The 26037-nt window shown below is 46.0% G+C and overlaps 1 protein-coding gene across 4 annotated transcripts in view; it reads right to left on the bottom strand.

Annotated features, from left to right (window-relative positions):
• The window catches only part of LOC138514122 (protein NEDD1-like), a 1166279-nt gene that overhangs the window by 179342 nt on the left and 960900 nt on the right, over positions 1-26037 (bottom strand). The window lies entirely within an intron of this gene.

The following is a 26037-nucleotide window of genomic DNA, read 5'->3' as shown; positions in this document are numbered from 1 at the left end:
TGCTGTAAACCAATTAAAATGCCCAAACGCGGGCTGTATCAACCAAGGAAAGCCTGCGCTCCAAGTCTTTTCATTGGTTTAGAGTGCTTCCTTTCCAGTCTCTGCTCCCTCTTCATACTTGGCAACTGTGTAGTTTCCTGCAGAGCCAGGCAGACCCAAATAATTTCCTTCCAAAAAGTGCCCTCAATCACTTTCAGCCAGTGGTAATCTATTAACCTGAAAGCATCGATACCACACAGAACTATAGGATAGAAGCATTGATTCTATAACAGTAGTATTCCCACTAGGCTGTATCCTGCTGTGTCTCTCGAAAATCTTGCCATCAACGCTGTTGAAAGCAACTCTTTACAGCAACCTGCTGCACTTATCTCCATCCCCAAATACTTTGAAGATTCAACATACTCAATCTGGTCATCATAAACTACTAAACTGAGTCGGGTGAGGGGTCAGAGTAAAGGAGGCAGACACAAGGGCGTTTGGTTATCCAAATGTATTTATTCAAATTATAAAAGGGGTTGGAAAAACGCCTCACTAGCCCTTGTCAAGATTTCCAATATAATATTCCACGGCCTGTGTCCAAAAACCTACTCTGACCCTCACACTCTTTATATTTCAAAAGCGTCTCTTAGCTGTTTTACTACAGCCTGGTGGTGTTCTCTTAACACCCAGTTCCAATTGGCAAATGAAAATCCAAAGTGTTTCAAAATAAAGTTCTGCTAATATATAACAAGACTTTTCTGCTTTGTTGGTCCCTTTTCCTGTTGGGGAAAGTGGCTTCCCCTCCCTAGACAGAATGCGGTAATGCCAGGGGTTTGGGGTGGGGGGAGGAACAATCTACATCCCCTGGTCTTTCCTCTTCCTGTATAATTAGTTGCTTTCTACTAACTTTGTATTTCTTTTATTAAAGTTTACCTGTCCATGGCAGGCTTGGTCTCCTATCCTGCCGAGTACTGACAATCTTGTCTCCTAGAATCACTGGGACAAGGAAGAGCAATGCTTCTGCTTTTCACACAGACATTGAGGTAAAGGTTGCCTAACTGATTTATTTTCCCTTTTTAAAGTGGATTTACTGTTCCACTAGACTTGATCAGTTATTTGTTTTAAGTCACACTAGCCCAATAGTCTCTGGTATTATTGTTCTTGCTTAATTACTTTCTTTGGCAGGTTACCTCTCCCTACGATTCATAAGACCCTTTCCCCTCACCAGACAAGTACCTGTTCTGATGACTTTGTTGTCCTTTTGGCTTGGTTCTGTAATGTTTGTGTCCGACACCAGTTGATTAAGCTCCCGCCCTGCCTGTTGCTGTGGCCTTTTCTTGTCCTGGGGCTCTGTAGTGTTATACAGCCTCTCCCAGTTAGGCAGCGTACCTTGTCCTGCGGAAGTTCGAGACCGTACTGGTTGTCGGCTCTGTGGTATTTCACCTCCCCTTGCTGGCCACTCCACTCCAAGACTGTGTGGCTTGTCGGGTTTTGGTGTTGCAAACTACATCACTGGGGCCTCTGCTCTGAGACAGTGTTTTAGTAGAGAACATCTTCCACAGTCTGTTAAGATGGATTTCTGAACTCTGACCTGGTGGGCAGAGGTTCAGAACGCCAGCCTAGTCTTTTGGAACAGGGTTACCTTCTGGACAAGCCAGACCAATCAAGGTACCACTGGCGGCGGTTAAGACTAGGTTTCAGGAGCTGTGAGGGTGATTGAAAGTCCACAATGAGCACACAAAGTAAACACCACAAATTACACTTGGTCAGGTGTATACATCAAAAGTACACATACATTTATTAAAGATCTTTAAATTTACACATAAGATGAAACCACAGCAGTATTAACAATACTAACAGAACACTATACTAGGGAACATATATACAGTAATTATTGGCCTAAAGAAATATTCAACAAGTAAAGATCCACAGCCTGTAATAGAAGAGGGTCAGACAGTGCAAATATACTTTAGGCAATTCATCAAGAGTCTCAACCCTAACTAATAGGCAGTCCAATCCCTACGAAGCGTGGAGCCTTGAACTCAAAAGTACGTTCAGCGCTGCAGTATTTGTGCGTTAAAGTACACAAAGGTTCTCTTCAAGGGACGGTAGTGTCACAGGAAGGGGGGTAAGGCGATGAAGAATATTCACTATTCGAGGAGGGTCTCCAAAAGGGCGCAGAGCTATTTCTAGGAATCGGGAATGGGATGGTAGCGCAGGCTACCATAACAAAGGAGAGTGGCCCTTGGGGGACACTTGTGCATGAAAAGTCTATGGATGCGCCAAGGGCCACCGGTAAGTGTTGCAAGTTCTCACCGACCCTTGATGCAGTCTGGACCAAACTTTGCCAATCAAGTCCAGTTCGCTTGCATGTTCGAGTCCAGCAGTTGCGCATCCCTCCGGCTTTCAGGGGCTGCGTTCCGGAACCTCAGTCCGTGGCAGGACAGTGACAATTTCTCCGCTTCTGGGGAAGGGATCGGGCCAGTCCCACTGCAGCTTGATCTTAGGGCACAGGGGGGCACAGCAGCAAGGCACCCACAAAGTTCGTCACCACAGTGGGGCAACACGTGTACCGCATAGGTTCGGGTTGAGGTGGACTCTCATAATTCCAGACCTAGGAATGCTAGGTATATGAAACTCATTGGGAGAGTGCCTTCTACCAAGAGCGTACAGTTCCCAAAGTCTCAGGTCGAAACTTGAGACAACAGCGGTTCAAAGGCAAAGGTCCCGTACGAGCTGGTTAGTTCACTGGGTGGTCCAGGAACACTTCTGAAAGGGATCGTTTCCAGTTTAAGCAGGCGGTGCCGCGAGTAGTTATTCCCAATACTCCAACGGGTCGCAGCGCCCTTGCAGGCCTTCTATGATCGATGAAGGCAGGGGCTCAGACAAGACAACAGTGGGGACTGGGTGCCAAACCTTAGAGCGGGTCACCAGTGGTTCCACGGATCTGTTTCTTCGGTTCACGATACTTGGCTCCTTTACTAAGTTCAGTGTTAACTCAGAAGATCGACCTGGAATAGGTCTAGAGTGCCTTCTCTTATCCAAAATCTCCTTTGTGTCAAAACGAAGAGAAACTAATTAGAGATCTGCTCACATTCAACCATTTGAGACGTGGACCAATCACGGACCACAGTGGTCCCAGTCTTCCCAGCACACCAGACATCCTGGCACCCAGGATGTGTAGTGGAACTAGACCACTCCAGCTCACATCCTGGGCGCACAGACAAGGCATGCAGACGCCCGTGAAAGCTTCGGTTTGTGCGGGTGCCTGCATGACCAAATAAGAAATTCCCTGGGTCTGCTTGACCTGGGGAAGGCAAAGGGACGAAATGGCCAAAGGAGAGAACAAAGGACCTCGTGGCATGGCCATTTTAGGCACTGGCCACTGTCCTGGGCCAAACGCACTAAATGCGGTTTAGACCATTGAAAAAGAGTCAAACATGCTTTAAAAATAACTGCTGCCACCGTCTCTGTCCTGGACACACTTGTACGTTCACCAAAAATCCTTTCAGTGTGTCTAGGCACTTAAAAATGAAAAAGAGACCCCAGCGCACTGTACTGGAAGCTACATTGTGCACTGATAAAATATTGCCAAGAAAGTGCACAAAGTGAAAGACTAAGGGAAACCAAGTCTCCCAGTACTGACAGTCAGAAGGGCCTGTCAGTTTCCCCTTAACAAGATGAGCAAGAGTACAGCAGAAGGCTGGGCTCCACTGGTCAAAGTCAGGCTAGGATGGTCAGACAAAAGCAAAAGGTTGGGGCGTTCACAACTGGAACGAAAATTACCCATGAATGGAAATCTTTCCTAACACAGTCCCTGGTTTCTTTTACTGGCGAAAGACTGTTCAAGGTCATTCTCGTGCTCTACTTTCCCCTCTGTGCTTGACCCATGCTCTGCCGTACGCCACCACTGTTTCTCAGACTATAACTGCTTCTCTCCATTTTCCATTTGTTTTTTGTTCTTTTTGCACAACTTCCCCACTTCCAACAACCACTGCTACTGCCTCGACTACCACTACTACTTCTATCATGGCTTAGTCCCTCATCAGGCTTTATTGTGTGCATGTCAGAAAAAGTGGAATGTTGTAAACAGTTCCTTGCATTGCCATCAGACCTCCTCGTCCCAGTACTACTTACATTTAGTATTGATGTTCCCTGGTTGTGCACAGTCAGGCTACCAGTGACCATGGCCGTTTTGCAGCATTTGCAGCCAACTCATGAGCCAGAGTGTGCCCTCCAGATGTCTTTGCTCCTTTGGTCATATTGTGTGTTATTTAATTTTGTTTTTCAGCCACCGACAGGCTTGTAGTCCCTACCCTCCCTCCCTCCACCCATCCTCTTCCTGTTCCCTGCCCGCCTTCCCCTCACCCTCCTGCATCATGATTGGACTCTGACCGGGTGTGCATGGCCAGTGCTACCAGTGACCTCGGCCCGTTTCGTGGCATTTCCAGCCACCTTGTGGGGCGGCGAGTGCCCTCCAGAGCTCTGTGCTCCTTTGGCCCCATTGTTGTGTGTTATTTAATTTTATTTTTCAGCCCCTATGCAGCTTTTAGTCCATGCCTTCCCTCCCTCCCTCCACCCTCTTCTTGCTTCCCTCCCCGCCTCCGCCATCGTGATTGGGTTACTGCCCTTCTTAGTTGAACCCAGTAGGGCAGCTCCATGGCGTCTTGCAGCCCCCTGTGGTGAAGGGCCACAAAGCAAATGGCAGCTCCCACAGTTGCAGCTCCTAAGGGTGTTAGCCGGTGGTCACTGAGTGAGCATGCAGCGCAGCCATCAACCAGCAGCGACTGACAAGGTAAGAAAGGTGCGGACAGGAGGAACAGCCATTACTGCTCCCTATTTAGCTGTCCCTACCATCTTATTACTTCTATTATCTAATTCTGCCGTCTGCTGCACCGGCAGTTGTATGTTATCCTAATCTGGCATTGGTGAATTTGATCATAATTAGCCTGTGTTCTCGTCCCTCCTTTTTCTAGGAAAGGAGGATCAGTATTTTCTTGCATTTGCTGCTGTGTTTACTGATTAGGCTTTTCCCCTCTTCCCTCTATCTAGTGTCTTCTCCCTATCCTGATAACTCGCTTCTAGGTGTCGTGCTTTGGCTAGTTGATGTTAGCTAGGCTTTCTCCCTTCGTTGACACTTAACTCTAGTGTGTCATTGATGTGCTTGTAGTTTGTATCGTGCTTTGCAGTTCCTCCCTTCTCCCCCCTTCCTCCTCTCCTAACTCTCCCTCAATGGTGCTTTCTACATCCCCCAACATCTCCAATTGCTATTCTATCACCTATCCTATACCTCTTACGAAGTCTGTAAGGAAAAAGTTCTCCTGGTCTCCAATCCAGGCCTAGCCATCGGTGACACCTATGTCAAAGCTTCTTCCAGGCAGACTCTCGCCGTCATCCTCTTTGTTGTTCTTTCGCCGGACCTATGTATTCACCTTATGGTCTCTGTGCTCTCCCCTTTCTCTTCCTTTCCCATTAATGGTTGCACCCGCTGGGAAGTATTCTTGGCATCCTTCCTGTCCTCTAGGGTCATCATTATTGTCCATCTAAATGGCACGGTCATGGTCCAGGGCTCTCAGCCCAACCTCCTCCTTCTTGATTGGCATCTTCCGTCTCTCATCAACTTCCTTCTCCTCCTTCACTTTAAATTATTTGTATAGCGCAACCTAGGACCCATAGGCATGAGGGCGCTGACAAAGAAGCAGGCGGTCAATAAAGCACGATACTGATGAAGGGAGTTCGAACGAGGAGTTTATGTGGAGAAACCAAACAAATTCAGACAAACAGCCACATTTGTAGCTTTTTTTTTTATTGGTTTGAGCTTATTCTGAAATCTGAGATCAGATGGAAGGTCATTTCAGGCCTTAGGGGCAGCAACTGAAAAAGCCCCCCTTTTCAGTCTTTCTGGTTCTGCATCTCGGGATCACAAGACGTTTCTGATTATTGAATCCGAGAGCTTTACTAGAGGCCTTTTCCACAATCAATTCCTGTAGATACCTTGGCATAATTCCCATTGCACACTTGAATGTGATCACTAGGAAGTGAAAACGTATTCGCGCATCCACTGGCAACCAATGCAAAGCTCTTCAGGCCTCTGTTACATGATCACGTCTAGACAAGCCCATGAGCAGCCTTACAGCACTATTTTGTATCACTTGCAATCTTTAAACTTCTGCTTTGCTAAGATCAGTCAAAAGACTACAACATTAATCTAGTTTAGAGCCAACAATGGCTCTTGCTAAAGTCTCCGCATTAGCCTATGTTATAAAGGGATGCAGATGAGCCAGGAGTTTAATCAAATATGCATCGTACGAAACCAGACTCCATACATGGGCCTTCATAGTCAGGCACTGATCGAAGGTAACCCCTAAGGATTTAACTTTCTTGAAGGGGATAATCTTAACATTGCCCAATTGATATTCATCGTAGGCAGAGCCCAGTTTGGATAATGTGAGCTGCGAGCCAACAATCAATTGTGCCGTCTTGGACCTGTTAAGAGCCAGGCCGTTCTACATCATCTAATTTTCAATAATGGCATAGGCTTTATTAAATTTTGCTTCATCTTGGTCATGATGGCACGACAAAGGGACACACTGCGTGTCGTCAGCAAAGTTAGTGAACCAAATTCCTTGATGGTCTAGCAATGCAAAGAAAGGAGCCATAGGAATATTGTACAAGCCGGGGGAGATGCAAGCCCCCTGCGGGACACCATATTCGATTGGTACTGCAATAGCCTCTGCCATCCCTCTGGCCCCTCTGCCACGTGCGACACCTTCAAAAGGGACAACCTGCTCCACTTAGCTACCCTCAACTCTTGCTCTGCTGTCAAACACTCCTCTGACATCTGCCACCTCCATGAAGACCTCAACCTAGATATCCCCGCTCTCACAGAGACATGGTTTAAAGTCAGCTCTGTTAGGAGTTCTGACACTCCTCTGTGAGAAACCAGAAGGTGCCTCACCCATTAGTCCCCTGGGATTTGTCATCCAGGTGGCCAAGACACGGCCATCACTTTCGGATCCAGTTCCTTGGGGTGGACCAGTGTGGGAGGATCACCTGTGTGAGGGGTCTTCGGGGAGTGAGAGTGGAACGCTGGATAGTGAGACGCGGTATCCCTTTCCCTGTAACACCTTTACCCTACCCTATCAGATAGGATACATAGGAACTCTAGCACCCCCGCCCCTTTTCCTACACAAACACTTTCACACGGACAGACCGCTCTGGGAGAAAACAGACTAACACCCGAGCATACCTGATGTGTCCCAATACAATGATCAGGCGAGGTCAGGCAATTAAGCTTCCTCACATGGCGAAAAGGCGGAGCACAAAAGCACACTGTGAGCAAGGCAAACCACATGAGTAAACAGACATTTAGAGTCATCAGCAGAACAAGAGTAGAAAGAGGCAAAACAGGAGTGGACCTTGCCTACAGGAACCTATTACTTTCAAGAGCCCTTGAGATTAGAAAGCATAAGACCAGGAAACCAGGCTGAAGAATCCTGTATTGTGTGTGGGAGATACCCAGGGCCCTCTCATGTTCCCAAGGCAGGGAGAAGCAGCAGCCACTGTGGTACTGTCCTTGGCACCAAGAACAAAGCAGCGTCAGTGAAATAAACACAGACGGTGGGTTGGGGAAACCGATGCAAGACCGGTCTGTGTTGAGGCCAAGGTTTCAAGTGGTAACATTGCATGGCGAGCGCTGGAACAAACATTGTTAAAACGTGTGTGATAAAAGACACAAATAAAGCTGAACTGCTGATGAGTGTTTGAACTTTGAAGATAATTTGATGCGATATCTTTGATAGAGTGGTCTGGCACGCATGGGTGCTCAATCGAAGGTCTCTGCAAGGTATCCAGCTGATAAGTAGCAGAAGTGAAAGTTAAAGGGTTATATTAAGAAGAGAACAAATAATTGTGAATCAAAGTGGTCCTGCGACGGGTCAAGCAAAATCCTGCGCACAGTTGAAAAGTCTTCGATTTTGATATAGTAAAGAAAGTTTGGAAAATTGCATAAATTTGATCCGAGCCCGGCAGAGGGAGACCAATTGAAGGTTTTGTGTTAAAGTGGGTTTGAGCCCGGCAGAGGGGGACACAGGGTGAACAGTGAATCACCAGTAAAGTTGTGCATATGAGAATCCTGAAGAGAAAGGAACTTTGAATGTTTGTCACATCAGGCCCTCTGAAATAAGACTTTGAATGGCAAAGAGACTTTAGCACAGAAGGTCCTGACACTGAGATTTGGAACTGCATCCTCGTGCTAGAAAAGCCAGAGTTTGTGCTATGCTCTAGTGTGCCGCCTTGTCCCGTGCTGAAAACGTAGGAAAGGGAAGCTAGTGGCTCAACTATCCTGACATATGATTTCTTGAACACTTCTTTTGTATAACATTGTTTCCCACGCCATTTGTGTTTAGAAGTAAGGATTGGCAATAGGCCCTTTTATTTTGACGATACTCTACTAGGACTGCGTTATTATTATTTGACGGTCGTAGCTTGCTCCCATCTTTAGATTTAGAATTAGATAGGCATTTCTAAAACCCAATTGAAGTTCAATAAACACCTGTGAACTGTGAGCACTTGTGCCAGTCTTCAATGTTTGATGCCATGCCTTCCTTACACCACCCTGAGGGCTACAAGATCCTCTTTAAACCCAGGTCTAACCAGCCCGGGAGAAGAGTTGCTCTGATCTTACCTGAGTGTGTCCCTGCTGCTATCATACCCACTCAGGCCAACTCCTCTTTCGAATGCCTTGTCCTTGGGCTTGGTGTCTCTCCTGGCCTCTCTCCGACTCTGGCCACCAACTACAGGCCCCCCTAGCCAGGTCTCCCACTTCCTCTCTGAATAGGCTCACCTCACCTCTTCTCTCCTTGCCTCCTCCTTCAAGCTTCTCCTCCTCAGAGTCTTCAATATCCACCTCAACTCCCCTGATGCAGTCTCTGGGCTCTTCTGCAACCTCTGTGACTTTTTCCCTCTCCATTCTGCCCTCCGGTTGACGCACTCAGCCGGACACACCTTGGATGCTTTCATCCCTTCAGACACACCCCTCTCACTTGGACCTCCTGGGTCCCCCGGCTAACCCGCTAAAGCACTGCTAGCCTCCTTCTCTGTTATTTGACCTATGAAGCAAGTATCAGTTGCCGCTTTTGCCGCCACATTCACTCCTCCTCTTACTCCTACCACTGACTCTCACTCGGACACAGCCCTCACTAACCTTCAACTATCCATCGCCAACACTCTGGACATCATTGCCCCATAATGAGGATACGCATGAAACCTGCCTCCAAGTGTAATTCCTGGTATGACTCCAACCTGGCCACGCAAGCGCAGAGTGGCTGAGCGGAAGTGGCAGGCCTCCACAACATCATCTGACAAACTGGCCTGCCGCCTGCTCCAAAGGTAATACAGACTCCATCCGCTTGAATAAGAGCACCTATATACAAGCTTGCATCTCCGAGACCATGAACAACATGGCTGATCTTTTCAAAATCTGAAAGGAACTTGCCAACCCTACTGCAGTTTCCACTTCTCCTCTGCCTTCCCTGGCACTCTGCACTGCCCCAGCCTCTCAGTTAATTTCTAAAAACTCAGGACATCTTGTCCTCACTCTTCTCCCGCACCCGCTGTCAGACCCTACACTGGCCCCCCCCTCTGCGTACCCCTCCTACTCTCCTCTTTCTCCGATCCCACAAAGTTTCTAGACAAGTCCGCTCTATGAAGGTCCCATCCAAACAGGTGCTCCCCTGCTCCTCCAGACCTATCAAGGACAACATTGTTTCCCTTGCTCCAAACTGGGCCGATCTGGGCAGATTTCTGCAATAACTCCTTTGTCACTGCATCTTTCCCCTCACTCCTCAAGCACTCCTTGTGCAACCTCTCCTAAAAAGCTTTCTGCTGACCCTTCCTGTCTGGCAAACTACCGCCCTATCTCCATTACCCCCTTCCTGGGCAAACACTTGGAGAAGCTGGCCATCTCCCAGCTTATCCACCACACTGAATATTTTGGTTGTCTCCACAACCACCAATCTGGCTTCAGAGCTAACAGAGGCACAGAAACTGCTCTGCTTAACACCCATGAAGACCTGCTCTCTAATCTCGATTCCAGCTCTCCTTCCGTTCTCATCCTTCTTAACCTTTCCTTTGCCTTTGATATGGTCAATCATGCCACCGTGATAAATCATCTCAGTTATAACCTTGGTATCACTGAGGTGGCCCTGGACTGGTTGACCTTCCTCTCGGACCAACCTTCACAGGTTCAACTGGGCCCTTTTCTCTCCACCATCTCACTCTCCACCTGCAGAGTCCCTCAGGGCTCTATCCTCGCCTTGGCTGTTCAACATCTAGCTGGCTCCTCTAGCCCATTTTATCTCTACCTTCTCTCCTAACTTCCAGTGTTATGCGGATGACACCCACCACTCCTTCAAGCTTCCCTCCTCTGGCTCCTCTCCCTCATTCCTGACTGCCTGTCTGCTATTCAGGCATGATGCTCTGCTAACGATCTTTGCATTAATGCCAGTAAGACAGAGATCCTTCTCATTGGGACCCCTGACCTCTCCCCACACCCTCCTGTGAGGCAAAAAACCTTGGTGTCATCTTCGACTACTCTCCTTCTCTCCTCATATCATAGTCCTTGCCAAGAAGGCACACTTTCAGGTGCACCTCGTAAGAGCCATTCTCCCTTTACTAACCTTCCCCCAGAAACACCAAGTCTCCAGTGCTCTGGTCCTCTCTAGGCTGGTCTACTGCAACAGCCTCTTCCTTAATCTGCCTAACTCCTCCATTCGCCCCCTTCAACTAATCCAGAATAGGGATGCAATACTTATGCTTGGCCTCAAGCCAGGTACTGCATCTCTCCAGCCCCAAGATCTCTCCACTGGCTCCTGGTTGCTGTGAGGCTGAAGTTCAAGACCCTCTGCATCATCCACAAGGATTTCTGGGGCCTGGGACCTATCCACATCCAATTCTCTCTCCCTAAATACCTCCCTGCTAGAGCCCTTCAGTCGTCTAGCTCTAAGTCACTGTCAATCAGATGCTTTTCCAAGCAGAGAGTAGGGGGTAGATCTCTCTCCACTGTAGGTGCCTCCCTCTGGAATGGCCTCCCTGCCCATCTCAGACTAGAGCTGGATCTCCTCAAGTTCTGGGAGCTTCCTTTTCTCTTCTTCCTTCCCTCACCTGCTGATGTCCCTGTCTGCTTCTTGAATGGCTGTTCTCCAGGGCAACCCCTGCACTTGGTCTCCCCAAACCCCCCCTGCTCTCAACCTGTACTTGCCCTTCCAAGCCCCTTCACTGCACTTGCCTTGCTTGACCTGCACCCTTGTAGTACTTCCAGCCCCTTACCTCGCACTTAGCTTGTGGACCTTCCTTCCCCTGCACTCTGTCCACCTGGCCTCCCCAGGCATTAATTTTTTTTCCTCACAGGCCTTTCCACCCTGTCCGGCACCTCCCTCCCTCCCCTGCACTTCTCTTACCGCACTTGCACTTTCTGAATGTCACAAGGCCTAATAGGATCGTTTTTGTTTTGTCCTCCCTTGTCCCCCACACTTTTGTCGCACCTTGAAACACATTGTGTATAGGTGCATTAAAAACACCCAATAAATAAAAAATATCAATGCACTACTTGATGTTGTATATGAGTTCTCAGATTAGGGAAGTGGTAAAAACGGCTTGCTTTGTTGTTTCCACTACTAGGGTAGTCTTTGTCGAGAAAAACAGACATGATCCTTGGATTTGTCACAATCTATTTACCGATTTACAGGAGAGTTACATCAGTTTAGTTTTATCAGTGTTGATTATTTGAGTATTTACACTGACATAATTACAAGGTCATCCGCATTTTAGTAATTCTAGGTGGCCTACGATGGGAAGGTCTGCAAGATATATGTCAAAAAGAAGGGGTGCCATCATACACCCCTGCGTAACACCTTTGCTCATAGGTATGGGCGCTGTAACTGCACCCCAGCAGTCTAGCCTTATCTGAACACTTGTGTCCTCGTGGAACAATCTGATTGCGTGAATCAGACTTTAAAGACATCCAAACTTCCTCCATCGCTTGTCTCTATTCAAGGAATCGAATGCTCCACGAAAGTCCACAAAGACCGAATACAGGACTGGGTTTCCTTTTCTCCTCGCCCTCTCGGTTAATCTATCAATAAGCATTAAATAATGAACACTTCCTGAACCCCCGTCTGAAATCAGCTTGAAATATATCCAATAGCTAGCTAGATTAAACCTATTTCTGCTATTCATCCAAAACAAAAGAGGCAAAGATTTTCTCAATATCATCGAGCATAGACAACTCTCTACAACTCAATGGTACAATCCTTATTTCCCCATAAAATATTGGTACAGAAAACCATTTTTTTCATGATTTAGGAAAAGCTTTTTCAACACAAACCTTTTTAAACAGCGTCCCTATTAGTGTCGCCCACGTATCTAGATCCTTTCAACCTCTTGATTTTATCACAAATACCATCTCTATCAATAGGTAACTCCATTTTAAATTTGCCTCGAGCCAAATTTTGAGGATCCTTAATATCTTCCTGGGTATGATTCTCAATAATGTATTTGTATTTTATTTATTTGTATAGCGCGCCTGGCCCAAAGGCATCTAGGTGCATATCTTAGGTTACACAGGCAGGTAATTTGCACACATAGAATAAGTAAAAATACAGTATTGTATGTACAGGCAAGATACATATTATGATGATACACCAATGTGTGAGTGGTCAAATACAATGAAGTTGCAAAGTTGCAAGGTTACATACAAGTATTATACAGAGGTGCAGTTGCGATACAGGTTTGGCATGGGCGGCATTGACAAAGCAGCGACAGGTGTCCTAGATGTCTTGAGTTGAGTGCCACAATTTAGTTTTACTCTTGAGGGATTGAAAGGAGGGCTCAGCCCTAATAGAGTTGGGCAGGGTTTTCCATAATTTAATCGCTAAAACTGGGAAGCTCACCCTGCCAGCTTTCTGGAGCTTGAATCTAGGAAGGGAGAGGCTATGGGCTTGGGCAGCACTCAAAGGCCATGTAGCAGTTTGTAGCAGGAGGGGCCTGTTTCGCAAAAACACTTGTGTGCGAGGGCAAGCGTTTTCAAGGAGATTCTTTGCGCAACAGGGAGCCATCGTAGATTGAGTCTATGGTGTGAAATGTGCCGATTTCTGGGAATATTTAGGGCAGCTCTGATGGGATTATTCTGTTTGACTTGTAATTTGTTTAGATTGCATTGGCTACTCCCTAGATACAAGACACTACAATCTTGGACATGACAAGAGTTCTAGACAAAGTGGTGCAATTAGCAGTGGTCAGGAAGGGTCTGCAGGCTGTAATGAGTTTACAGGCATAAGCAGATGCTGAACTGACAGCATTGGTTTGTCTACACAATGATAGTGTAGAATCGAGTTAAATTCCTAAGGTTTTAGTATCCTTAGAGACCTTGATGGTGTTGCCGTCAGTGGTAAATGATTTGAAGGAGGGGTTGAGTTGGTTAAGACGTTGATGGGATCCTAAAATGAGGAGATCCGTCTTGTCATCATTGAGGCAAAGTTCATGTTGGGCCATCCATGCTTGAACAACAATGTAGACATCATTCAGGGATTTGGTGTCCACTTCATGGTCACCCATGATAGGGATGAGTATCTGGGTGTCATCAGCGTAATTAGTGTATGTGACACCCAGATAGACAAGGACATCAAAAAGAGGTTTGGTGAACACGTTATAAAGTGTCAGTCACACACACAAACCTTGGGGAACCCCACAGTGAATGGGAGAAGGCTTGGCAGATGCTGACGGAGAAAATATCCAAATAGATCTGTTATCTAAGAAGGATCTGATCCAAGAGATGGCAGAGATTGAGAAGCAGGCAGCTGATTTGAGGTGTTGACAAAGAATTTGGGGGTTGACCAGATCAAAGGCTGCCGAGAGATCAAGTAGGAGTAACAAGGCTAGGTTCCCATTGTCTTTCAGGACCTCAATCTGAGTTTTTAGGTCAATGAGGCGGTTCGAGTCCCGTGACGCGGCTGGAAACCAGATTGCCTAAGGCCAAGGAGTTTGTTAGCTTCCAGGTATTCCTGGATCGGCAAGTAAGCGGCTCGGTCCAATATTTTGAGCTTAAAAGGGACCATGGTGATGGGCCTGTAATTTGTTGGAATGCTAGGATAAAGTGACGTTTTTTTTAGCAAAGGGATGACCCAGGCGTTCTTTAGGTTGTCTGGGACTATTCCTGATTTGAAGTCGAGTTTATAAAGGCAATGATGAAAGGAGCTAGATCGTGAGAGGTCTCTTTAATATTAGGGGCAGGACAGGTGTCACCTTGGCAGTTGGATGGTTTGCGCTTATTGGTGATGTTTTCCACTTCAGCGATGGTAAGTGGGGAGAAGCTGACTGCTTTGTGGTTGGGAGTGGCCCGGGTGTTGGCACTAATGGGTGGATTCTGTAGCTGGTCTATCTGCAGGGAGTTTTGTTTAACTTTGATTTTAGATTGGAGAGTGGCAATTTTGTCCAGGAGTGCTTTTTGTATGTTCGAGCACCATGTGCTATCTTTTAACGCACGAGTCAGGTAGGGCTGCTGGGGATTCAAGTTCTTTCAAGATTTTAAACAATTCTTTGGTGTTAGAGTCCGCTAGCGTAATACGCATGTTGTAGATCTATTTTTTAGCTTGGAAGATGGCCTCTTTGTAGTTAAGGGATGCTATGATGAGGCTGTCCTTATGGACATCAGAAGGATGACTTTTCCATCGGAATTCAGCATTACGTTTTTCTTTACGTAGCACTCTCAAATGCGGTGTAAACCAGGAATTGAGGTGTGCACGTGGTTTAGCTTTCCTAAGTTTAGTTGGGGCAATGGAGTTCAGTGCTTTGGTCCACACTGCAGTACCGACTGGGTTTCTATCAATCTTGCCTTGGTAACCTTTGCTGCACCTAAAATCTGCCAAATATTCTCATATCTGTACTGTTCATTACAGAAACCATTCTTTGCCATTGAGCGTTTTTGTGTGAACCTCACCACCACTTAATCCAGTTACTGTATTTATTTTTAATCAGTCTAATGGCACCGATTTTAGTTGGCAGGTCACAAACCCAGTTAGCATAGCTAATATTTCTACGTTTTAGCCGCTTGCGTCTCTTATTTCTTCATCAAAGATTTTATCATCATGCTGCTTATCAGACACCACGTAACTGCCTTTTTGTTATGCTATATTTGCAGTTACTTTATAAAACCATGATTCTATTTCATCAGTAGACCATCAGTTTAATTGACATAACCATTAGGTCGAGATATCAAAGAAATATCCTTTAACCTGATCAGACTCCTTTGTGCCAACACCTATATCCTGAAAATAATTTGGTTACAATTTTAATGACTGCTTTACAGACTTTGTTCAACACACAAATGACAGACATTGAACAATAGACTTTGACTAACAAAAATGTAATCCAAGGTTGAATTCTTCTGACCACACACCGATGTATAGTTAGTTACCCGGGCATTCTCCTCTAACCCATCCGTTTAACATAGTTCCCCGTCTTTTAGGAATGCTGGCCATAACATGCCTTGCTTGTTTGCTTTACTTTGCAACATCACACTTTTGCTATTAACAAAACTAGTTTCTACAAATTGACCCTTGCTCGACAACGGGAATTCAAATCACCAACTAAGATTATTGCTTCATCTTTGTTACCATTTGACCAGTCTGACATAATGTCAGAGATACCTCCAAAAAGGTATTCAGTTAAGGCACCACCTGGCAGATCATAAGCATTCAGTATGAGAAGCCTTTGGTACTGACCCGGAAGTTCAATTTCCACTGGCAAGGTGTTCCAAAGATTATTATTTTGTTCGCCATCAGAACATTTTTTACACCAGCAATCAGCCCCTCGTACCAAAGTCTCCTTTCTCCACTAGTATTTGGAAGACTTGGTATCAACAGTAAGACAGACATAAGTGACCACAGTTCAAGAGTATTTATTGAACTTTCACAAGGGTGAGATAAACACCCATCATTTAAACCTAAATCTACAGATAGGAGCAAGCTACGACCATCAAATAATAATAATGCAGTCCTAGTGGAGTCTTGTCAAATTAAAAGGGCCTATACTAAAAAAACATATTACCAATCCTTACTACTAATTTACAAATAATGTGGGGTGATGTTCATGAAAAGAAAGACATGTTCACAAAATGATAAGTCAGGATGTTTGGGCCGTTGGCCTCTCTTCCCCAAGTTTTCAGCATGGGACAAGGAAGTTCACTCTAGCAAAGCACACGCTCTGGCTTCAGCGGCACGAGGATGCAGTTCCATTTACACAGTTCATGACCTTCTGTGTCTAAGCCTCTTAACTTCTTGCAAGTCTCTTGACTCAGAGGGCATGGTATACAAAAATAACAAAAAACGTTATTTTCCTTTTCCAGTATATTCAATTTGGGTGCTCACCCTGGGTCCTCCGTCAGCTGGGCTCAAACCCCTTTCAAACTAAGTTCAGATAATTCTTTCTCTGGTCACTCACGGTTCACCCGGGATACCCTCAGATCACGGGGCTCAGATCCATTTCATTCACTCAATTAGTCTCCCTCAGGTGGGCTCAGACCAATTGTAATGTACTTTAAAGTATCAAAGACTTTTGAATGTGCACAGGTTTAGTTTGTCCCACTGCATGACCACTTTGATTTCAATATTCCTTTTACTCACACTCAGCATCAGATGGATACCAAAAAGACTTTCAAATGAGCACCCACGTGGCGCCGGACCACTCTGTGTATGGTATCTTTTCTCAGCCTCCCAAAGTTCAATTATAAAGTTCCAATTGTATCTGTGTCGCTCTTTGCAAACGCATCACATATTGTTTTCTTTGTACAATGTTGCTGCTTGCAACCTTGGTTCAGAGCACAAGCTGGTTTGGTCTCAGTCTCTGCGACTCACTGGCTGTGCTGTCTTTTCTTATGCTGCTTTGTTGTAGGAGCCAAGGACAGTACCACAGCGGCAATTGCTCCTTCCCGCCTTGGTTATTGACGTGTGAGAGCCCCGGTTACCTCCGACACACTGTGCAGGTTTGATCAACCTTAGTTCCTGGTCTTCAGTTTCTTACTTTCCAAGGCTCACAAAAGTAACAGTCTTTAGAGGTCACGGGTACTTGCCTCCTTGCGACTCTTGGGTCTTGCCGTCTCTCTCTGTCACGACTCTTACCCCAGACCCCAACTGGCAAGCCCACTTGCCAGGTAGGATCAGGGCTCAGGGCTCCATTAAGGCTTTGAAGGCCTGGAACCCACTCCCAAGACTTTCTTGGGGCCAGTCCTGGTGCCTATGTAGCCAGGCTCATACACTTTGAAGAACATGTGTAAAGAGGGACTACTTTTTTCATTTGGGGCCTGCAGCCAACATTGAGGCACCCGCATAGCTGGGTTCCTAAGAAATAAGCTATGCGGTATAGTGTTTTGGGTGTGGTGGCCTAGGGACTACTTTACCTGGACAACTTTGTTGAGGCTATTTAAACCACACCCGAACAAGAAAGCACGCTTCGCGTTACTTTGCAGACTGCAACGTGACGCTCACCGTATCCTGTGATACCCACAAGCCTCCGAGAAGCGAACCTGCAGAGGAGACAAAAGGGACATCGTTAGCAGCATCTTACCTGCAATCTCCATCCTGTTATCCGCTCTCAGCTCCAGTGAACAGCTTCCTCTGGACTCTGCATACCTTCCGGACTGAAAGACCTGAAGGAGGAAAGGAGAGGACAATATTAGAGAAAGCATACTCTGACATTGCTAAACCACAAACAGCACAAGAAGCTTAACTGGCTGGTCGCCTCCCGGCCGGCACAGCTCCGGAGTTCGACACACACTGGAGAAGCACCGCGACCTGTAAGGAAGGAATAAAACAGGTTAGCAAAGACAAGACAAAGCAGCGCTGCGCATAGCGCTTACTTACCGCATTTTAGCGCTCATCACCCACCATCATTTACCGGTGAGGCCCAATTTAACCAGTTTGCCACACTGAAGCTCTGCACACCTAGGGGGGAAAAAGACATTAGACAAAGAAAGGCATGCAAGAATACCAACGCTATACAGAGCTGCTGCAATAAGACCTACTTGAGAGATACTTAAACAGGCATGCGTGAAGTAACTTGGCCGCAAACGCCAACAGAAGTCAACGCGCCCTTGCCAAGAAGGCAGGACAAGCCTAATTCCACAACAAGGTGAGGAGAGGGCCCAGAGGGGCTGAAGTCACATGGGATGGTGGGAGGATACTTACCTCAGTTGGCCAGTCTTGAGCCCATCCCTCCTGTATTTTCAGGCTGAACATCCTTCGTAGACATCTGGGAAAACTGGGGAGAAGATACCCCAAGACACGGCCATCGCTATTGGATCCAGTTCCTGGGGGTGGACCGGTGAGGTAGGATCACATGGATGGATGAGTGGAAGTGCGACATTGATGGGTGAGACGCGGTATCCTCCTCCTTCTAATACCATGTAGGATACTCAAAAACTCTACCCCCTCCCCTTTTCCTACATGAACACAAAAGACAACGGACTAACACTAGAGCTGTTTACCTGACGTGTTCCAACACTAGAGTCAGGCACTAGAGTCAGGCAAAATCAGGCAATTGACCAGAATCACACACACCTGGTGGCCCTTTCCCTTCCCCACCAGGGCAAGGTGGAGCACATTACAAGCAAGGCAGACAGCACGATGAGACAGCTGTACAAACACAGCAGTTCAAGAGGAGGATAAAGGCATCGAGAATCGAAATGGTGACAAGGTGAGAAGGGACCTTGCCTTTTCTGACCCAGACCCACAAAGCCTCTGTGGAAAGAATCGTAAGACTGCTAAACAATAGCCGGCGTGTGTTGCAGCAGATGTCAATGATACACAGAGCATGCCTATGCTGATAAGCAGGACAGAGCGAAACGCCTGCTACTGTGGTACCAACCTTGACTACAGATACAAGAAAAGGTTGATCACAGCCGGTATGTCGAGGGGGAGAACCGATAAACCAAACTGTGTTGAATGAAAGTGGCAAAGTGGCAAATTAAGAAAAGTTCAACTGTTAACATTAAGGGAAGACCAGTTGCAGAGGGGTCCGGAACCACGTGGGTGCTCACTCGAGTCTCTCTGGTTGATCCCGCATTTGTTGAAACTACCAATACCAGAAGGCCATAGGAGAGCCACAAGGAAAAGGTCAAAGTGGTCATACAGGGGTCTAGCAAATAACCCTGTACAGTCGAAAGTCTTTGACCTGCCCATAATTTGGAAAGCTAAGGGAGATGAATCCCGCATAGTGAGTTCAAGAGAAAAAACTATGTGATTGGCAAAAGTTGGCAAGATTGAACCCGACGGAGGGATGCCAATGGAACGGGGCGAAGTCTGAAGCCCCAAAGAACAGTGTGTTCACAATAGTGAACCCGACAGAGGGATGTCCACAGTGAACTGTTTAAAAAGACATTAAGATTTGCGAATGCCACATGTGAAAATGATTTGACAAAAACCGTAGTGAACCCGAAGGAGGAAGGCAATCATTCGAGAAGGGTCTGAGCCCGGAAGAGGGGGATCCAGGGGTGAAGAACTATCACCCCAGCGAAATGTGAATGCGACAGGGGAATCTTAAGTACAAGCCAGAGTGAACCCGACTGAGCGAGGCTGATATCCGAGAGGGGTCTGAGCCCGGAAGAGGGGGATCCAGGGGTGAAGAATCATCACCCAAGTGTTTCAGAAAATAACTTTTGTTTATGAATTTGAACATACCAGGCCCTCAGAAGCATGAGATCAAACCACCAAAGGTACTGATATCTAAGAACTTTTTGTGGATCTGAGCCCGGAAGAGGGGCGTCCAGAGGTGAAAAGTCACCATCCAACGTGCCTACGAAAAGGAACTTTTTGTTTATTATTTTAATGCATCAGGTCCTCTGAGGCAATAGGCTTTTTGGAGAAAACAGACTTAACCACGAAGGTCCCGATTGCCGAGAATGGAACTGTCATCTTGTGCTGGGAAAGCTCGAGAGAGAGTGCTGTGCTCAGGAGTCCCGCCTTGTCCAGTGCTCAAAACGAGGGAAAGGGAGACCCCCGGCTAACACATCCTGACTTATTTGTGAACACTTCCTTCTTTCCTGTGAACCTTGTCCTAACACTCTTTTGTATTTAGTTTTAAGGATTGACTATAGTTTTTGTAGTATAGGCCCTTTTTATTTGACAAGATGCCAATAGGACTGATTTATTATTATTGGATGGTCATAGCTTGCTCCCATTTTAGATTTAGGTTTAGATTATTCGTTTTTACCACCTACCTATATAGTTTAATAAGCATCCTTGAACTGTGATCACTTGTGTCTCTCTTTACTGTTGCCACCATGAGTTTCTTACAGAGTGTTCCTTATTGTTCGGCTTTTCCATATTTCGAACATTCTCATTTCCTTTAACCAACCAACTAGTAACCGTACCAGGAACATGAACCATCATGTTTTTTTCTCCAAGTGGCACTTTTCCTGGCTTTTTTGGTTAATTTAGATGTTTTCACAGGGCGCAACAAGCTGATGGATGCTTCGTGCATGCTATCAATTATCGGCAGCCCATTTTTGCAACGCTTAGCATTTTTATTTATCAATCGCTTTTGTTTACAAGTCAGGTATATCACCTCCGTCCGGATACATCTTTATCCTCTGCAAGTTGCAATTAATTATTTGATGATTGATGTTAATCATTATACGTGTTAGTGGGGAACACTACTTCAGCGTTAGATTCAGCTGCTGCTATTAACTCATCTAGGCCTCTGTCCAGGTAGTTATGATTAATAGTTCTAACATTCTGATGAATCTTCCCACACAATCGGAGTAAAACTTTCAAATGAAAATTGCAGTGTCATAATCAATAGCAAAACACAAGAGGTGATGGCTGGAAGGTTTAGAATGAATGTTAACCTCTGGCATTGCTCCGGGCCACCCTCCAGACTATCTTTTTTGCTTGCCAAGCCATTACAAAAAGGGGAAAGAACATATGCAAATCAGGCCAGTCCCAGAGGTTATGATTAGTTCAAAACCTTCAAGTCATCACCTTTTTGTTCTGCTTGCGTCATAATCGATGCTTTTCAGCTTGTACATCATTTACTACTGATGCACCTCCCGATTCATTGTGCACCACATATAGGTTAGATGAGGCAGAAAGTCTTCTGTTAGACCCTTGGGTGTCAACCTGTAGATTACCCGTAGGCTCAGCTTGACTACATCCATTGATGTTTTTCTGCAAGAGTAACAATTCTAATAACAAATTGTCATCCACCATCGAAGATCTTGTGTTATTCTGAACCATGCTGTTATTTTCAGAAGACTTTTCCTCCATATCAATAACAGCAGGCGGACTGGGTGCTCCACTAATCCCGATTGCTGGCTCAATAGGGAATAAAGCTGTTATTTTCCCCTTTAAATTAGAGCCCTGGTGCAGCGCTCTGTTATGGGGCCGGGGAGACTGGCCCCACCTTGGTGACGGTGCACTGGGGTGCTAGACAGCCCAAGAGGACCATGACACAGCCGTCTGTACTAGTGGTGTAGCAACTGACGAGCGGCTGTCCGTCTTCTTCTTGCTGATAGATTTTGCCCATCAGCAGTGATTTTTGGATACCGAGGCTTGAGCCTCATTACTCCATCTTCTCGGTTTGAGTATGTAGTCATGGGTTAAGAATCTTCCGGGTCTGTATGGACTTGTAACAGTAGGGCTGGTTTCACAGGGTCTTCGCCACGATGGGGCGTGGGTAGCGGTCGAAAGGGTTTGCAGTGGTGGCAGTGAGTCTTCTGATCAGAGGGTTCGGGTTATGATGCAGTCCTTGGCAGAAGTTCTTACTCCGCTTTGGTAGATGTTCGTGCAACATGTCTATGTCCAGTTCTCTGTGAAGGTCAGCTATCCTTGTGAAGATTGGAGCTCCAGACGATATCCGCAGGGCCTTGTTCAGGACTATTTGAACACTCTTCCGGTGTCGCTCATGGCAGGTCATCCATGCTGGGGAGGCATACGTCAGGGCAGGTCTGATGATTGCCTTGTAAACGTTGATCTTAAACCGCTGAGCCCTTTTATGCATGAGGCCACACGCACATGTGACCATGCACACGTGACTCAGCACGCACCTCTTGGTGTTGAGTTGAGATCACAACATGCTCCATTAACAGATTTGTTAGGTATTGAGAGTGCTTTTCACAATTCACGGCAATCAGAATTTCTTTAGGTTTTGTTGCCATGTTACCTTTAGACTTGGTGTTCGTGTCATTATGCCTGAGATTATAACCACTCTATTTTGATTACACTTGCTGGCATTTTTGATCTCTCTTCCTCAGTCAACAAAAACAGTTTTGGGTAATTTTCAATAATGTACTTTCATGGATTGTTACAAATCTCTCCAATCCTCTCCGTGCCGAGCTGCAGACTGCAGAAACACTTCCAAAACTTCATGACGCGCGCTTTGAGAGGATAGCAGATGCACCAGGCATGAAAAACAGAGCGCGGAGCTCAGAGTTAGGCCAGCAAAGAGTCTTTCCCAGCAAAACTGCAGGAACGCTTACAGTATTTGTTGTAGTGATTTCTATACACCAAGGAGTACCACAGCGTGTATGAGGGTCACTGTGTCATACAGTTGCTGTCTCATTGAAAATAATGCAATTTTCATAAATTCACCCAGTAACAATGTCTACAGTAAATCTAGTTGAGTGATACCCCCGACAATTAATGTTTGTTGTGGTTGCACAGCCTGAAGGGTTCTAGAGGTGAAAATGTCCACACCGTAGTAATGCATGGGATGTAGACAGTTCAGAGTTATCACAACAAAGGTACCATTAGTTGTCATGCGATTAACCAATGCACACAGGAAAGGAATTACTTAAGGGATCAACTGTAAGGGCATGGACAATGGGGTGATAGTCTAATCGTGAGGGCCAGCACCTTTACACAAGTACCAAATGTATTTGAGGAAGAGTTGGTCGGGAAAGAGAGAAATGAAAAACTAGAGCCCATATGTCTCGCCATACAAGTGCAAACACAAACGTTAGAAACATTAGTACACTGTGTAACCAATGTTGATGCCTTGAGAAATCAATGTACTGGACAGTGGGCCACATTAGCAAGATTGCAGTCAGGCACAGTACTGCAAAGAAGAGATGCATGTTCAGGCTTTATTGCAGGACAAATAGCAAGTCAAGGTATGTCAGGTTTGGGATGTGACAAATGCTCAATAAATTCAGTGAAAATGGTGTGGGTGTGTCCCACATGAGTGACATGTAAATGCATTATAGAACAAGCATGCAGGTCACTGGGCGCTGGGACTTACTAGTAGGCCATTGTGCCTTCAGCAACGGTGGACTATTCACACATCTTCACTCCAACCGTGTTAGAGAATGTGTTGTTATTGCCCAGTGGAAGAGAGCAACACAGACAGGAAGGTGCTTCAACACAGCAATGATGAACATGCACAGGATCTTTTTCCCCTGCCTCCGATCAGTCGTCTGACAGATAATATTGCTGGGAAAACCTGCATAGGTTGTAGCATTGAAATTCTTGTCCGGTGCCTAGAGCTGTAGATTGTTGCTACTGTCGTGACTGTCACTATCAATAGTCAGCAGAAGTCCAAATCCCGGGATATATTTTATAATATGCTACTGGACAAGAACAGAGATGTGGCCGAGATAAGAGATTTCTCCTTTATTAATATAAACTGACCCCCTGCCCTAGCACCGGCCCGGTTAGCCGGCAGCTCTGTCCCGCTCCAACAACTGTTGTTACCGTTTGCCACGAGTTGCTCACAGCCCTCAGCCAACTCGCAATGCTTGCAGTGGAAGACTGCAGCCCCTCATGGGTCCACCAGAACAAGGCCAGTCGTCATTCCACCTCTAACCCCCTTAGATGGCAATAACAAAACACTAAGGATAATGTGAGCAGTTGGGGTCCCAAAAACCCAAACTAACGTAACATGCAATAATCCATCTTATAGGTTACAGCAACACAATAACACTAGGCATGGAACTGAGCTTGGAATGATGTCACAGTGAAATGGGAGATCTCAAGAATACAGCCATCCTCTCAGGACTCAGTTAAGGGAACTCATATCCAACCAATATTCTCAGACACACTGGCATCCTTCTGGTTCTGACGGGTCATTGTTGCTGCTGGATCCACCCTTCCCTATGTGCCTCTGATGCTTTGTCAGCTTCCACTTTGGAATATTTAGCCACCTCAGAATGGGCAACACCCATAAGATCCCTAGTTGTCCTCTTGGACCATACTTCTCTGCACATGCGTTCCATCCCACGCTACGCTATTCACTTCCAGAGCCACGGGGACCACTTCAAACTGCATCACCCCTTCCAAGTTCCAGATGTTGCCGTCTAAACCTCATGGCACAAGGGAATGTTTCTATAACCTTTACTTGGTATGAACATTTCAATGCCCCCTTCTTGCTAAGAATTCATCTCTTGACTCAAACTATGATCTCCAGCGATCTCTTGATTGGAAGAAGTTTGTAAAAATAGTTCTTTTATTTTTCTTGGACCATAGCTTTGAATTCTGGGGGTACACTTTCGCTCACCCCACTTCCGTCAAAGGGGACCCCACTCCAAAAGACTCAGACGGCTGGTCAAGTCACAAAGGTTTATTTGTCAATCTTCCACGGAAGGGCATGACTTCAGCGTCCTTGAGAGAACGGACAAGTGAGCTCATAAGCATTAGGTCTGCAGGGTTTATATACATTTTCAAATATCATTGGTTCCAATCTCTAGCACGTGCACAAAGAAAGAGTTTACATAAGCAAAGCAGTTAGTCACGAAATCTTCCTTCCCCCCCATCCCTCCTTCATGCAGAAGAGTTCCTCGTAAACACACTCCTGGGGTGAGCTGATAAACCTAAAACTGCACAGTCATTACGCCGTTCTCGGCATCTCAGCGGCCATCTTCAGGGAATCCACTTCTGCTGTTCATGACTATCTTGTATCTGTCGTGCCAGGCCTTTACACCACCCTCTGCCCTTCCCTTCTTCTTGGAATTTGACATCTGTTAACAAGAAAACAAATTTTGCAACACTGCCTAGTCGCACCTAATCTCCCTTTTCTACTCTGGGGCTCTACAGGATTATCTTGCTACAACATGTGCATGGACTTACCAATTTTTGTATCCACAATTCCCTCCTCATGGAGGGGGACTACAACAATCACCAATGCCGGATTGAGGAGAAAATTGACCTTGCGCAATATCATGTGTCAGAAAGGGGATACTCCTCTGACGCTATGTGGACAAGATCTTGCAATCCATACCAAAGCTGCAAGCACCTTCGACATGTCTATGTTGCTACAAATGGCAAGGATTGGTCTACGGTCACTATGATGACCTGATTAAATCTCTCTACTAAGCCATTGTTTTGAGGTTGATATACCAGTGTTCCTAAATTTGATGCCTTTACCTTTCGGATAATCAGCCACTTCTGCACTTCTAAATTGTGGGCCACTGTCACTAATCGCTCCCTCTTGGTATCCATCCCTTCTAAAAAGGCTATCCATGAAATCCACCAATTCCTTTCCGAGTAACCTGTTGGGACTCTTCACCTGTGGTCACTATCAAGAAAATAGTCTACTATTAAGAGCATTCTTTTTGCTCCTACGATGTGGTAAGGTCCCACAATTCCAATACCAACATGGATTTAGGCACTGGTGGGAATGGGTAGGGAAGAAAGTGAAAACTTGGCTATCCTCTTACACTTGTACGAGTTACAACAAACCCAACAATATCCTACTTTGGTTTCTGAAAATAATCTACCTTTGGCTACCAGACATATCCCACACCTTCTGATTTGGGTTGTTGATTTTGGAGTGCCCCTGATGGGCAATTAGCAATAATGGATTGCCTAAATTTCCTGGTGGGACAAATTTGTTAAGCCACACATTCTAGTTAAACTGGGATGCCTGTGTTAAAGTTTGGTCCCGTTTCAACTCATCAATCCATCCCTCTCTTGAGATCACCTGGTTGAATTGCACCATGGTGGCTTCTTTCCCCATTGCCTCTGTTCCCCTTTACATATGGGTATATGTGGAGGAAATGGGCATGCAAGATAA

This window comes from Ambystoma mexicanum, chromosome 12, assembly GCF_040938575.1.
Source record: "Ambystoma mexicanum isolate Mex_15411 chromosome 12, UKY_AmexF1_1, whole genome shotgun sequence".
Taxonomy (NCBI): Eukaryota; Metazoa; Chordata; class Amphibia; order Caudata; family Ambystomatidae; genus Ambystoma; species Ambystoma mexicanum.
The sequence above is the reverse complement of the archived record's forward strand: the minus strand, read 5'-3'. Positions and strand labels throughout refer to the sequence as shown.